At 43.2% G+C, this 11,913-nt stretch overlaps 1 pseudogene; it reads right to left on the reverse strand.

Moving 5' to 3' along the window:
- Positions 1–7,533: 7,533 nt before the first annotated feature.
- On the reverse strand, positions 7,534–11,097 carry LOC101171432 (annotated as a pseudogene).
- Positions 11,098–11,913: the final 816 nt, after the last annotated feature.

Raw genomic sequence — 11,913 nt, forward strand, 5'->3', positions numbered from 1 at the left:
TGTGTCACAGTTGTATCTGTTGCTTTTGAGCTGCTGTTGTGTTTTTCTTTAGCTCTGCAAGAAGCAGTAGAGGCAGAGCTATAGAGAGACTATCGTTTTTGAAAAATCAATGCCGGTCAGCATGGAGGAACGGAGGTTTCACAATAACAAGTGAAAAATGAATGAAGAAAAACAGGAAATGCTGAAGCTACAGAGCTCACAAAGGAAGAACAGAGGTTATGGTCGCTCACAGAGGACAGGAGCCCTCAGATTTACATCCCAGAAGGCAAACCGGTCCACTGATCCTACTTTACCTTTATTTTTAAAACGTTAAGATAAAATAAATTCTCTCTACATGAACATCTAAATGGTTATTTGCCCTGAGCAAACAGGCTTGTCTAAATTTATCTGATGCATTTGTCCTTTATGAGGTCAAATTTGTCCTTTTATTTAATTAAAATAAAAGTTTGCATCCTCAGCCACGACTCTCTAGCTAACCATAAAGACCAGAACCACAGAACCTGAGGGAAACCCACTGGGTTCTCATGTTCCATCACCCCAGGTTGGCTTTTTCAACCCCGCCCTGCTGTTGATTCAGTGAATGCTGGAGGAGCAGCCGCCGCGTGGCTGTTTGCTTTCCCGCCGGCGGCTCGCTGGGCCGCTTCTCTCTCTGTGAACGCATTGAACTGTTTACCTGCCTTTGTGTCTCCCACAGGACCGGGTTGGAGTCCGAATTGTTTCGTATGCAATCTCATTATCCTCTTTGTTTTCCTTTGTTGTTGCATTGAAAGAGCAGATTACATACCGTGAAGGGAGAACATTGTGGTGACCAACACAAAACATTCTCTTTTTTAGAGGTGCAATAAAAACAGTAAGAGTATGTGTTTATCCAGTATTGATCGTTTGCCAAAGAAACAAACGCCCTTAAAATGCTGGAAATCCTTCAGTCAAACATCCTGAACGGTTAAAAATAAAAACTTTTAACCTTGAAAGTCAAAGGTAAATTCCTTCCTTCATGATTTTTTTAGTTCCGTTTCAAAAGAAACTCAATTCAACCAAAGCCTCAACATGTAAAAAGCTTTGTTTTCTTAGCATATTGGAACTTGATCTAATGTACGTCTGTATAAAAACGCTTCTGGTACTGCTCTTTGTGCATCCCATAATATGAATGCGAATGCTGCATGTTAGTGTCACTTCTTATCAGGATTCTTGGATATTCGTGTATTCTTGTGTCAATTACAAATGTTTCTAGTAGATATGCGTGTTCCAAATTATGGATGTAGTTACAACTATATTCCTTAACGTGTTTCTTAATAATATAAGGGCTTCCCATGAATCCTTGTAAGACAGACTCTAAATGCCTTTTCCTTTCAGAAGTACAAAAGTATAAATGCTGGGTTTACCCACAACAGGACAGAAGTGTTACAGAACAGAAAGTAAAAGACGTTGGGACTGCAACGTGCATTTGAATATATGTGGTTCTTGAACATACATTTAGTCCACGGTGTTCACACTGCACAAGCAGGGAGGGGCCTCTTATTGTTGTTCTTTTTCAACTCTTTACTAGAGCAAGTCTACCGGCTACAGTTGGAAGAGGTTTGCTGCAAAATGTTGAATGGGTGGAAAATATGGAGTTTTTTTTCACAGTGTGAGGTTTAAACAAGGAATCCCAGAACCCGCCATGACATGTTTACATAGACTTTCTATTGGAAGTGGTCGCTTGAGCGGTGTGAACGTTGTTTGAGGAAAGACAACCCCACTTAAATCTTCTGATCCACTTAGAAACTTCTGGAGAACAAATGAAATAAAGACAATACAGTTTAAAGATTTTTCTTGTTTCCAATCTGTTGAGTAAATGGAATTTCTGTAGGAACTTCATTTCAGTTAAGCTTTGGTCACGTGCTCCAGTACAGGTGTCGACCTGTACAGGTACTGTGGGCTTTTGGGTGGTGGGGGGTCGTAGAGGAGCAGCTGCATTGCAGGAGCGGTAGTGGCTCATATGGTTGAGTAGATCAGCCAATGACTGGAGGGTTGGTAGTTTGATTCCCACTCTGAAGAATGGACACATTGTAAGAACTTTGAGCGTCGAGAAAAGTGCAGATACATGTAATCCAGTATTATTATGAAGGGGACCACTGGTGTGTCTTGAAATTGCCTTGAGGCACATGCAACTACCTCAAGGAACGTCAGGAAAATGGAATGTACCATTGTTGTGCGTGTGGTTAGGGCATTCGTAAGACTAATAGAAGTAACGCACACTTGTGAGGTACGAGTGATGCTGTCCTTATGCCACACTGTAGTTAAGGTAAGAGTACGGGGTCCTTACTGACCCGGGATGTGCCAGTGCAGGACGCCCGTAGGGATGTTCACACAAACTACACTCTGTCTAATTTCCTCATTTCTAACAGTTAGGCTGCAGCAAGGAGCAGGCATGTGTCACATGAACAGCACTAGCGGGCTCCTTGTTCAGTCTGCAGGATTTGGGGGGGGGTCTGTACGACATGCTTGCGTCTCACCTACCTTATGCTAACTGACATCACTGCCACCTGTCGCCTGCAGTGATGAACATTTTCTCTCGACAGATTCACAGAGTGGCCTTTGACCTTGATGTTTTGTGGGGGTAACCTGTCTTCTACATGTTGGACCATTCTGTATCCACCCGTAAGAACAGTTGGGACTGAGTATTTAACTAACCGTTCAACCATGGTAAATGGATTTCTTAAAGGTGTCTCGTCTGAAATGCTTTCTTTTTGTTCCACCAAAATTCTCTGAAGTGTTAAGTGCAACAGATAGCATCACACACAAAACCATCTTTCCATGAATCAACAGCTTTTGTGTTGACCTCCATCAACGCATTGTGAGGCTGAATGGACTGATGCTCTCTAATTGTTTATCAGAGGGGGTAGATGCTGTTAATGGCTTTCAGCTCAGTCAATCATTGCTCTGCCACCAAGGGAATAACAGCTAACACTAAATTAAAGCCCTGCTTTGATGCCCCACAAATTACCTTGTTTTCTTTTCTTTCTCCATCCTCACTGATCCTGACAAGAACAGGAGGAGTTGTACAGAAGAGCATTGCTCAATTAAGGTAAATCCTCTCCGCTCAGAGGTTGCATGGTTCATCAATAATTCATGCTGGAGGACGCTCAGATAGAATTGTCAAAGCTCAGACCAGGGCAGATGAGAGGAACAGACCAGACAAGAGCGGTTTTCTGTGTGAAAGCTGAGCGAGAACAGAGAACATCTGTAACACAGCTGCCGTTTGGTGCAGTGATGGACCACAGATTCATGTCTGTGTGAAGAGCAAGACAAACAATTGAACATTAAAACAATAAAGATGCTCAAAAAGTCTAAAGATGTTATTCAAAAAATTGTTAAAGCAAATAAGAGTTGAATGGATTATGAACACTCAGTGTTAACAAACCTACCGTAATTTCTGGACTATAGAGCGCACCCGATTACAAGCCGCACCCATCCACTTTCACGGGTTTAACTTCTTTTGATCATACACAAGCCGCTTCAGTGTACAAGCCGCATGCATTACGCAACATGGTCAGCCTGACAAATCACATCCTGACTCCCAGACTGAGCGCAATTCATTAGCACACTGAGGGAGGGGACAGCTTTGCCTCAGGCTCATGTATTTGAATACACCCACATCTGCCAAACAGCATGGACCTCTATTCTGTTCACAAGTTCCTCAGTTATGTTTTTTTTTTTTTACTTGATTGACAATCTGGGTATCATACATAAAATTACAAACAGTAACCATATAATCAACATTACATCCCTCAGTTATGATGAGGAAATTTACATCCGCGATCCCCCATTTCCCATGAGTCTTAGGGGCTAAAGGCGGGTCTAACCCGGCTCGCCACACTGTTGTACGTGTTTAAGAATGAGCAGCAGTGGATGGAGGGGCGAACGGGAGAGCATCTCTCCTTCCGATTGGGTCGCGGCAGCGTTATGGGAGTAACAGGGCTGGTTAAAAAAATACACCAGTAAAATAAAGCAGCGGCGACTGAAAAGCGCGCGCCTCAGCGCGGCGCGTTTCTCAGAAGTTTCCTTCCAAACAAACACTGTTGCCAAGCGGGCTCTTTGTCTCCCCTTCCTATCTTCTCTGACACCCCTTGCCAGGGCAGCTCCAAGGAGGAGCGCTTCGTCCCCATTGCGCCGCAGGGCCGAGCAAATCGTGTCTGTGCAGAGCAAGCGGACTTAATACTGTACGTTTTGTGTATGAGGGGCGGATGAGTTGTTACGTGTGGGAGCCATCAGACTGCCATCGGCCCCGCAGCTCTATGTGATCGAGCAGCAGGAGAACATGTCTCCAGCTCACACGGAGGCTGTGAGCTTTTCAATGCAAAATTCCGCTCAGTCCTTAGAAACCGTAAAAACGATCACGTGGATTTGTGTTTCCAGTCGTGTCCCGACAAAATGAAGGCTGATGTTATTCTCACATATTTACATGCAGCCAGCCGAGTCACTGTGACTCAGAGGTAAATTCTCTCCTGAGCATGCGCTGTTCTCTCCGTCACGCAGCTGACCGGCTTTTCCAAACCCGTTGGTGATGGTGGATTTTTTTACGCTGCTTTTAACGATTGCTTTTAACTTGAAAGCTGCATCATACTGTAATGGCGATCACGTGAACGTTGGGTCTAATGGCACCAAAGGATTCTGGGATGCGGCCGGGCATGCGTGTTTCGTTTTGTTGAACCATGACTGAAGTGTCTAAGACCTGAAGTGACATCCATGCTGTTTGGCTGCTAAGAGGTGTGTTGAAAAATAAATGACTTGTTGCTTGGAGTTGGATAGAGAATTCAAACCATACACTGAGTCTGAAAGTACGTACATGGCGGTCGCCAATTAAATCCATAAATTAGCCGCGTCACTGAATAAGCCGCAGGGCTGTAAGTGCAGGAAAAAAGTAGCGGCTTATAGTCCGGAAATTACGGTAATTCATAATTTTTTGAAATTGTCACATTCCTGCAGATTTAGAAATAGAAGTTGTTATTGATAATCATGTTCTGGAGAGAGTGACTGAAATTGAGTTCCTCAGAGTAATTATGGACGACAAAATAAGTTGGAAGCCACAAATAAAGCAGGTCAGAGCTAAACTGGCTAAAAGTATAGCAGTGTTGGGAAAAACGCGTCATACGCTCACAAAGCACGTTTACTATATTCATCCATAATACTACCACATTTACAGTATAGTGTAGGAGTTTGGGGAAATACTTATAAAACAAATCTACAGTGTTTGTACGTCTAACAAAAAAAAGCTGTTTGAATAGTTCATGGAGTGAATTATGGGACACAGACAAACCCACTATTTTTAAAGTCGGGTTTATTGAAATTATGGGAACTAGTGAAACTTAAAACAGCAATCATCATGTATAAAGCCAGAAATACTTACTTCCAATAAACTTACAACAAATATTCAAGGACAGAGATGGGAGTTACAATCTAAGACACAAATGCATGATTTATCTTCAACCCACTCCTTTTCAAGCACACTGTCCTGTTTTATCTGTCTATTTTAAACTCTTGTGTTTATTTTCATTTATGTTTGAAATAAAAAAAAAGAATTGAATTGAACCAATGAAGGAAATGCATTGCAACAGAAAAACCACTGTGTGATGGAGCTCAGTAGAACTTGAAAGAATCCTTTACTTCATCTGTAGCTAAAGCTTGAGTCACATGTACCTGTAGAGGGGGGGTTTATCCCTACAGGTGCTGCAGGTCTGTGGGTTGTCCAGGTTGGTGGAGGGTCGTAGAGAGGAGTGGCCACATCCTAAGGGGAGCACAGGTGAGTCTTTCAGTTCTCCTGAGGCTCGTTCGGAGACCTCAAAGGATTAATGAAAATAGAACATACCATTGTCATGCGTGTGCTAAATGCATCGTGATGTATCAGTAAGGCTCATGGAATTTACATGCAGCTACATGTTTCCTTAACCCTTGTGCTATCTTAGATGACCCCCCCCACCCTTCCATTGAGGTGTTCTCCCTACCATGACAAAGGTGGATAAAGGTGGAAAGATTTCATGTAATCCATGGACACCAGTGAAGATCACAAATCATTGAAGAAAAAAGGTTCAGAGCACTGTCTAGTGGGTCTAGATGACCCAACTCCCAATGTTAAAGTGCCTAGGACAGCACGAAGGTTAAGCCACACTGCAGTCATTAGTAAGAACTGGATCCTTAGTGACGCACACAAATGCATCACGTGCGAGGTGTGCACGTGATGAATTTGTGTCCAAAGGATGTCCACAAAAACTACACTCTGATTGTCTCACCTGCTTACCCTTATGTGTTGTGTGAGTGTTCACAAGGTTGTTCTGTCGCCTGCAGAATGCCCCCAGGACAAAAGGAACATTTTCTCTGCAGGGACACTGAGCGGTCTGTGACCTTAATATTTTGTGTGGGACACTTGCATTTCTAGTATAATAATAATATAATAATACATTTTATTTATAAGGCGCCTTTCTGGGCACTCAAGGTCGCCGCACAGCATTTATACAGTATAAAACACAATAAACAGTTAAAACAACAACAACAATTTAAATAAATACACAATTAAATAAAATGTATCTAAAAACATGAAAATAGTACAGGGTTGACCGTTTATCAGTTATCACAGTTGAGACGAAGTCTTAACCCTCCGCGTGGCCTAAATAACCCTCGCCCTTTGACCTATCTTCAACCGTTCACGTGATCACCGTGAATCAGTTGATTCTGACTCGGAGGAAAACGCCTATAGGCCGTCATGCGACCGTCATGAATGTAAACCCCAGAGCTAAAGCTTTTGAGGGGGGTTAACTTGTCTTACAGATGAATATGTGGTGTCTTCATAAACCATTTTGTTTTGAACTGTAAAGTCTTTAAATACGGTATGGCTGAAATGCCTGCTTGACACCTGAACTCAACTCAACTCAACTCAACTTTATTTATAAAGCACTTTAAACAGAACAAGGTTCACCAAAGTGCTGAACAATACAAAAATTAATAAAAGCACATGAAAATATAAAGCATAAAACACATAAAATAGGTCTGGATTCCAACTCAGTTAAAAGCCAAAGTGAAAAAATATGTTTTAAGAGCAGATTTAAAAATACTGAGTGAGTCTATCTGTCTGAGGTACAGGGGCAATTCGTTCCAGATTTTTGGTCCGAAGACTGAGAAGGCTCGGTCACCTCTCAGTTTTCTCCTGGTCTTCGAGACGACCAGCTGTGTCTGATTGGTTGACCTAAGGGAGCGGGGGGGATTGTACACCTGAATCAGGTCAGACAGATATTTTGGGGCGAGTCCATGGAGACATTTAAAAACAAATACGAGAATTTTAAAATCAATGCGTAAGCGAACTGGGAGCCAGTGAAGAGATGCTAAAATGGGAGTGATATGTTCTTGTTTCCGTGTACCAGTTAGAAGACGGGCAGCTGCATTTTGGACTAACTGCAAACGAGCAAGTAATTTCTGGGAAAGCCCAACATAGAGAGCATTACAGTAGTCCAAACGAGGTGAAATAAAAGCATGGATTAAAATCTCAAAGTCATGGCGGGAGAGGAGAGGTTTAACCTTGGCCAGTTGTCTCAGGTGAAAAAAACTGGATTTCACCACTGAGTTTATATGAGCATTAAAAGTTAAATTGCTATCCAGTTTCACACCTAGACTTGTTGCTGTCTGTTTCAGGTGATCATTTAAAACGCCTAAGTCGACATGTGCCTTAGAGACATCAATTTGACCAAATAGCAGAACCTCTGTTTTTTCCTGGTTTAAGTGCAGGAAGTTACATGACATCCATGTCTTAATGTCATCAAGACATTCTAGTAACTGGTGAGCAGAATATGCTGAAGGAGTGAGCAGGTGTGTGACGAGGGTCATTTTCTGCATTATTGTTGCCTGTGCCCTGAAGTTTCACGTCAGCATCGTTGAAACATCTACACTGATGATATCTGAATATTTTACTTCATTAAACCTGATAAAAACATGAATTCAACCAGACTATCAAGCTCAAGCTCCATTTTGCTGTGAGAATGACATCATTCTATATTTCATCAACAGAGCGCTGCACTCTGACTCCTACTATATAATTCTTTGTAGAAAATTCTAAACTAGAACGGGATGCAGAGCCTTCAGCTGTCAGGCTTCTCTCTTGTAGAACCAACTCTGTTCCAGCTCAGGAGGCAGGCAGATCTTTACTTTCTCAAACTATTTTATATTCAGGACTCGTTTGGTTTTCTCAGAGTCCTTCCTTTAGTTTTTCTGCTTCAGACATGCGTCTTTCCTCATTTGGCCTCCTCACCACTCCATGAATGTCTGTGTCTGTGTTCCAGCCCCTGTAGTGTTTCAGCGTTTTTCTGTTTCATTTTTGTCTTTTTGTGTCTTCCTGGACCAAAACCAGTCACAGTAGTTCTTCTAAAGGCTTGATGTTTGGTTGGCTATGTGGTGAGTCAGAAATAGGAGGAAATGTTCGTGTCGATGCAGCAGTCAGAGTCCATCTGGAGCTCAGCTCTCATCCGCCTCCAGGTTGATGTTGTCTCCAAATTTGGCACAGATCTGGACCTCCAGGCCGTTCAGAACCTGCTGCATCGATGATACTCTCTCCTCGTAGCCTCTGACCTCCTCCTCTAGCGCCTCCTTTGCAGACTCCAGCATCTTTTGCGTTTCTTTCTGCGAGCGGCTGACAAACACGCCACCGATGTGATATGAAATCAGCGTGGTGTCGTCATCCAGCATCGTGATGTCATCACTGGCCTCCTGCAGGTTCTGCAGAGTTTTTTCGTTTGCTTCAATTTCGTTTTTTAGCTCCTTGGTCCGGTGTGTTCCTGTTGATCTTGTTGATCTTCTGCTGGTCTTCAAAAGTGACCACGATGTCTTCGACTCCTGCTGCTTTCTTGACGGTGGCTGCTGCCCTCGTGCCTTCTTCGATGGGGAACAGACAATGCTGCTGCACAGAGAGGTTGTGCAAACCAGTCACAGTAGTTCTTACTGAGTCTGGTTCTGCCGGTAGAAAAGAAATCACTTCACCTCAATTTCAACAAAAATAAAACTCAGCTGTTTTTCAGAAAAACTAAACAAAACATCTTTAATCCGCTCTGCTCTTTTAAACGTTTTTAAGTCAGTTCTCAGGAATTGGTCTGAAGTGAGGTGAGGTGAAGTGACCACATCCAGCAGGTCACTAAACAGCTCGTCTTGTTTGTAAAACAATGAAAAATTCTCCTTCCAGACACTTTTCCTCTTCAGGGTCACGTCTATCCTCTGGAAAATGTGATTTAATGAAAGCATTGCCCGTCACTGACCTCCTATGTGTTCATGTGTCGCTTGCGGTCTCAATCCTGTTTATAATCCCGTTAAACTCCGGCAGGCATCCTTGGAGCCCTGCATGGGACGCGTGCAGATACTGGGGGGTCTTTTTATATCCGTGTGTGCATGTTAGCGTGTCTTCATTACCGTGAAGCTGCACGTGTTTTCACCTTCCTATCAGAGCCCATCAAGCATGAACCACTGATGCATGTTAAACAGGTTCTGCTGTGCGCCTGAACATGCGGAAACACTTTAATCCCCGCGTGTGGAGCATGGTTTTCCCCCCTGTCGTGGCACCAATCAATGACAACCTCATGATCGGCGGCTGCTCTGCAGTGAACGTGAAGCTGGGCGCTGATGCAGCATGCCAAGCGGATTCCTGGAAACAGCAATGACTTCTGACGGCTATCTGCAGAAGAAAATGTAAAAACATTTCCCTTTGCTTCTTTTAGATCTGCAGGATCAAGTCCGGATGCTTTTCAGACACGAGTTTGTTTAGACTCCCCCGTGAACCGCCACCTTAACGTGGTGGGGGAGTTTGAGAGTTTGAATGATCCCAGGAGCTAAGCTTTCTGGGGCTTAACCCCCTGGTAAGGTCTCTAATGGCAGACAGGTCCTGGGTGACAAGCCAGATAAGAGCGGATCAGAACCCCCTGATGAAAGGAAACAACAAGGACCCGATTATGTTGCCCGGATTGGCGTCACCGGGGCCCCACTCTGAAGCCAGGCTCAGGGTTGGGGCTCGCAGGCGAGCGCCTGGTGACTGAGTTGTTGGGGCCCCGGTCGGGCACAGCCTGAAGGAGCGACGTGGGACCACTCTCCCATGGGCCCACCACCCGTAGGAGACCTCAAAAGGGGCCGGTGCATTGTGGTTTGGGTGGCAGTCGAAGGCGGGTGCCTGGGCGGCCCAAACCCCGGTCATGGAACTTGGCTCTCGGGACATGGAACGTCACCTCTCTGGGAGGGAAGGAGCCTTAGCTGGTGGTCTAGATCAGGGGTCTCAAACTCGAGGCCCGAAGGCTATTTGCGGCCCCCAAGATGATATTTTGCGGCCCCCGCCTTAATATGAAAGTTTAATTTTAATGCGGGCCGCCAGTCTGCATGAATGAATTATAGCGATCATAATACTGTCAGTACAGTGGTGTTAAATTGAAATACTTCTTTCTTTTGTTTTGGTCATGAAAAAACAGAAATCCGAGTCTTGTGTAAAACCTGCACTAATGTCCAGCCCCTGAAAGTAACACCTGTCTGAGCTTTTTATTGATTTGGTTGAGGATGCAATTGTAGGAAAGGAGAACCAGGAGATAAAAAACATTTTTATCAATTATTTTATCAATTTTATCTACTAAAATAACAAAAAGGGCAGCAAATAAAGGATAACGAAGTACCAGAAGAGACACAGATATGAGTTTATCTTCGTTTCAAAGTCAATTTTAGTCATCAAACGACTCAGACCCATTTGTCACACACACAGAGACACACGCTGGATTATTTTCAGCAGACTCCTGGCCGGGCAAACGGCTCGCTGATTTATGAAGCTGCAGTCCCTCAGGAATCAGCAGTTTATTGATCGGCAAAAATAAACTGCATCCAATGCAGCCTGCTATGAATTTTCTTTGGGAATCAGAAATGACATTTTGTTTAAAAGAGCACTCTTGATCAGTTAAAGTGCCAACTCTTGCTGTGCGCAGCACTGCCCTCCAGTGGCCAGCTCAGCTTTTTACACTCAGACATTTCCTGATTGACTTCTTGGTTCGGGTTATGTTTTAACATACCTGACATGTTTCCACAGCCGTCTTCTGTCTTCATCAGAGTCGTCATCATTTTTCACTGTTTGTTTCATGTCCGTTCACCTGGTCCACCGTCCTGCAGGTGCTTTCAGATCCAGACGGTTTCTGCTCAAATTTGTATTTCATTAGTTATTTTTGCTTATTTAGATGTTTCTTCTTTATTTTGATGTGAAAAAAAGTTTATTTTATCTGATGCATGTTCGTCAATTGCTATGTTTTCAAAGGTTTACATTTGTCTTTATATGTTAACGTATTCCTCATATGTTATGAAGTTCTGTCATAAATTACACCCAAATGTTCTAAAAAAAATCCTTGGAGGGAAAAATTGAGTTGAATTTTGTTTCAGAAAAATTAAAAAACCAAAATATGCTTACATCTCAGAATTGCTTTGACTTGTTTAGTTCTGAAGCACTGACTGAACTGAAAATGCAAACAAAATCGTCCAAATCAGGATTTCTGAAAAGCATTTTTTTTTAGTGTCTCCTGCAGAGGGGGGCATGTACTTCAGCATTTTTATTTATGAGGGTCTTCAGGAAGCAGGCAGCCATGTGACCTCTATGATTCCCATGCTGGATCACCAAAGCGAACGGACAGGAGGAGAGTGGAGACAGGATCTGGAAAGCTGAGAAGAACAGAAATAAGCATTGGTTTGGTTCACAGAGTGAGGATCATCACGGATGAATCGTGTTTAATGAGACCAGAGCGGCAGAAACCATAAATCATAAAGAATTACTTTCATAATAAAACATTCACAGTTAGTTTCCTGGAATCACAAAGATCTTTGTGAATTATCATAGGATGACGGTCTATGAGGCAAATCAAGCCGTTTTGTTTCATTCATCAGATG

This window comes from Oryzias latipes, chromosome 14 (genome assembly GCF_002234675.1).
Source record: "Oryzias latipes chromosome 14, ASM223467v1".
Taxonomy (NCBI): Eukaryota; Metazoa; Chordata; class Actinopteri; order Beloniformes; family Adrianichthyidae; genus Oryzias; species Oryzias latipes.